Genomic DNA, 4,283 nt, shown 5'->3' with positions numbered 1-4,283 from the left:
GGTTTAGAACTAAAAATACCGATTGTAACCCAATGTTAATTTTCAAAGTTTAGGCAATTTTGAAATATTGCAATTTTTAATTAAATTGTAGAAAAATCTTTAAGTTTTATCCAAAGTGATCACAAAAGTTGTAACTATAAGATAACCCCCCCCCCCCCTCCCAGCCCCGGAGGGGTCTAGCTAGTTAAGAGGTATGACCATAACCCCTGTCAAACTTCAACTGCAGCCATTATTTCACACGCACTGCACATTATTAGTTTACGAATCGAGTAGATGTAGCGACATTTGCACTATCTATCTATCTTTATATAAATCTACCTATCTATCAATCTATCTATCTATCTATCTATCTTTATATAAATCTATCTATCAATCTATCTATCTATCTATCTCTCTATCTGTCTGTTTCTTTTTCGTACTTGTTTAACCTTATTTTTAAAACAGGATATATTCCTATTCCCTCGTAATTATAAATGTGCAAAAATAATTCCTATCTTAAACACTGATGAAATAGATAAATAATACTAACAATCCTCCACCAGTTTTTTATTAAATATAGTGTAAACAAGAAATATGTAACTTTCCTTATCCTTTCTTTCCTTTTTTCTATTTTTCTATTTTTCTATTTTTTTAGAATTTGGGGGAAATATTCCCACAACCTTTACTTTTAGAGGTTTTTAAATGTTTTCTCCTGAAACACTTAAGTTTGAATGTTTTTGTTATATTTCATAAATAAATAATTTTTTACTTTACTTTACTTTACTTTATTTTTTCTTGAATTTGATTTTTTTGTATATTTTTTATATTTTTATATTAACTACAGACCAATTATTATTCTCCCAGAGCTAAGTAAACTTCTTGACAAAATAGCTGCGACACACATGTTTAAACAACAAGTTTGAGGTTTCCTATCAACATCAATATGGACGAAATAATGTAGTAAATGCAGTACTCTTAAAAGTTCGTCCCCCAAATTATATCAGTCCAAGCGCAACCAGTACGCTATCCAATTCTTGACGCGGACACATCCCACTTGGCTCTAAATGTTACACAGGGACACAAGCATAGCTTATCAATCTAGCTACCACTTCTAAGTGGTTCCCACTGCCCTGTCTGGTTCCGTATCAGAGTCGTCACTCAGTAGTGTATGGTATATACTAAACTGTTCCACTGTGTCACTTGATGCAGCATTGCTTTGCCCCCTTCCGGTGTATTTTCCCTTGCTAGCGTTTCTCTTGCTATACTGTTTAAAGATGATTTCAATGTACTGTTCTTTCTGAACTTCGGAGTTTCTGGCATTTAGCTTGGGTTCATAGGTCTCACTGCTTGCCACCACTTTTTTAGAAAAATGCCTAACTCCGCTTTATACATCATAAGCTTAAATATACTGTTTCAATCTATCCCAAACTCTATCCTCTCTACCTATCCAGGTATATACGATCCACAATCCACAGATGGTGTTGAACTGTCTATATTTAGATATAAAAAGGTGCAGGTAAATAAGTTGACCGCAGCTAGGGTCATGGAACTAAATAACATATGTTTACGGGTTACAAAGATATAAATGAATAAGGGGTTTATCTTTCTATCCCCGTAGTAAATTTGAATTCGAACAGGGCCAGCCCAGTTTGTATCGGCCTGCCAGATAACAGCGTGTACTGACCCGATCCTATGGTACGGTAAATCGCCCTAACCAGACTAACATACGACAGGGGTCAATTTTCTCGGCATAGTCCCGTGCGAGGGCTAACTATGACAACTCCCATGGCGCGTTCAGACTTTTTACATTACCCGGCCTAATCCTAGGCCTATTTGACCGACCCCACTGGCTTAGTCCACAGTGTTATATTACAGTATTCCAGTATTAATCAAAAACTAAATGTTTTTTTATTTTCAACAAGGAAAATTTAAACTCTGATATCTTTTTACCTAATATTTTAAATGGACAACAACTTCCGTATGTCAGTGAAATTAAACATTTGGGAAATATTAGATAATTCTATGACCAATGTCTGTTATGTGAAGGATGTGAAGTGCACAAAGTTCATTTCTGAGCTTCATTTTTTAGGACAAGAACTTTACTTTGCCGATCCTGTAACCTTAGTCAAACTTTACAATATTCATCTTGTCATTTCTACGGATCCCAATACTCATTAGATACCTTAAATTGAGCCTATTTCTAGATGCTTGCACATTTTATTAGCGAGCAGATTTGTTGCCTTTTCTGAAGAGAATGAGCAGTACAAATAAGTCAAGCATTCGTTTACTTTATAATTTGTGTAGAATGATCAACAAATAGTTTTATGTAAGAATCTGAATACAATTGCAGACGATTGTAATGTGTTAGGGGTGACAATTTGTCCAAAACTTTTGTTAAGCAAAATTTAACGTTTTCAAAGTTACCAGATATATGATCAGAATTGGAAAATACCTCTCATATATCAACTTATGGACAATTGTTCTGTTAACGATTTTAATTATCACGAATTCAATGATATATTTTACATGTACTGACTTGTGAGCCGAACAAAAGGAATAATACTCGAAAGAGGGAAATAAGGCGAGTTGGCAAGGAAAACACTCTTTTCTACCAGACACAGATAGATGATAACTTCTTGAAAAAAGTATATTTCAGTAACGAGGTTTCCTACAAAATACAAATTGTTATTGGTGTACATGCATATAAATAATAATTGTTAATAAAGATTAAATAGTTGAAGGTTTTATCAATAAATGAGTATTGTTGTGAATCGATAACTAAAGGGTTTAAAAAAAAGGTACTGTTGTGAATTAGGTATATGGAACTTACAATCTAGAAAACTGTGTTAGGCCGAAAAGTTGTTTGAACTGAAGTCTAAAGCAATTTAATTCTTCTGAAATGAACATTTATCTGGTTAAAGTAATTTCACTGTTTATTTGTAAATGATTCATTAAAAATTATGTTTAAATGGGTTCTTTTAATGCACTTTAAGTTTTATTAGCTCCATGAGGTTATTGTTTATATTTATGCAAAATCCTTGGCAAAGTTTGGTTTGGTGGGTGGACGGAGGGTTCAACGGAGGTACAGTTTGTCGGAGACGACTTTTACAACAGGGTTACATTAGGGGTATGGTTCACATGAATACTGACTGACAAGTGATATTCTATATTCACAGCTTCCAGGTTCCTCGTTTATATTATATCTTTGTCTTAATTCATTGTACCATTTTTTTGTGCGCGAAATAAACTTTAATAATAATAATAACATGATGTAAAACGATAAACAGTGTTAATATAATATATATCATAGTAAAATCTTAAATTTATACAGATTTTATTTTACAATTTTTATATTTGCCATGTTTAAAGGAAGTGAGTTTTTGTCACAAAGTCAAATGCTCTAATCCTTATCTTCGCAACCTATTGGTGGTGTAAACCTTTTTTATTTCAAACTTAGACTACCTTATCTAACATAATTTATAGTTTGAAATATCAAAGGTCTACGATACTTGGTTGCAAAGATATAGGAATTAGAAAATTTGAGTTTGTGACAGAAACTCAATTCCTTTCTTCTCCACTTCACACCCCCCCTGGAGCACGGTTCGTTGAATATTTCCCCGTCCTTGTACTTCAGGTTGAATATATGATTAGAGTGCCAATATCAAGTTAATTTACTCTGTTTAAAAACAAGCTAATTTGTCCATGGTGTTGTTAATACACGTTAAATTAAAATTATATATGTTTTTAATTATTTTCATATCTCTTCTTATTAAAGCGGTATTGAGAGGAACAGAAATGTTTTTTTTTCTTTAATGAAACCGAATCAATTTGCTTTTCTTCACATAGTTGTACCAGTAATGTCGCAAATATGTGACCTTCTCGTTGTGTTTCATACATCTAATTGGACCTTACAAAAAACATAATTTTAGTCTGAAAGTCGTCTTCCAATTCCAAAGTTTAATGGATCTCCTTGTATTAATAAATTGTCACAAATCTTTAAAATTGCGTGTAGAAATGCAGAAATAAGCTGTAGAGGGGACGAAAGGGAGGGTAACTTGGTGACTTTTATTACATGGCAATTATTATCAATATTATTTAAAAATTAATTATTTTTGGAATTCACATACGCAGGAGAATGTTGTATTGTATATCATTAGAATTGATGGCATCCAAAGCACCCAAAAAGTCTTCTTTGTTATCAAAACCAATTTTTTGTATAGCTTTCTAAGTATAGAAGTTTTACTCAATCAAAAAGACACAAAGATAATTATAGTGAATACTAATGATTGCAAAACACTTGAAGG

This window comes from Eurytemora carolleeae, unplaced genomic scaffold (assembly GCF_000591075.1).
Source record: "Eurytemora carolleeae unplaced genomic scaffold, Eaff_2.0 scaffold720, whole genome shotgun sequence".
NCBI lineage: Eukaryota > Metazoa > Arthropoda > Copepoda > Calanoida > Temoridae > Eurytemora > Eurytemora carolleeae.
Note: the sequence above shows the minus strand (reverse complement) of the source record.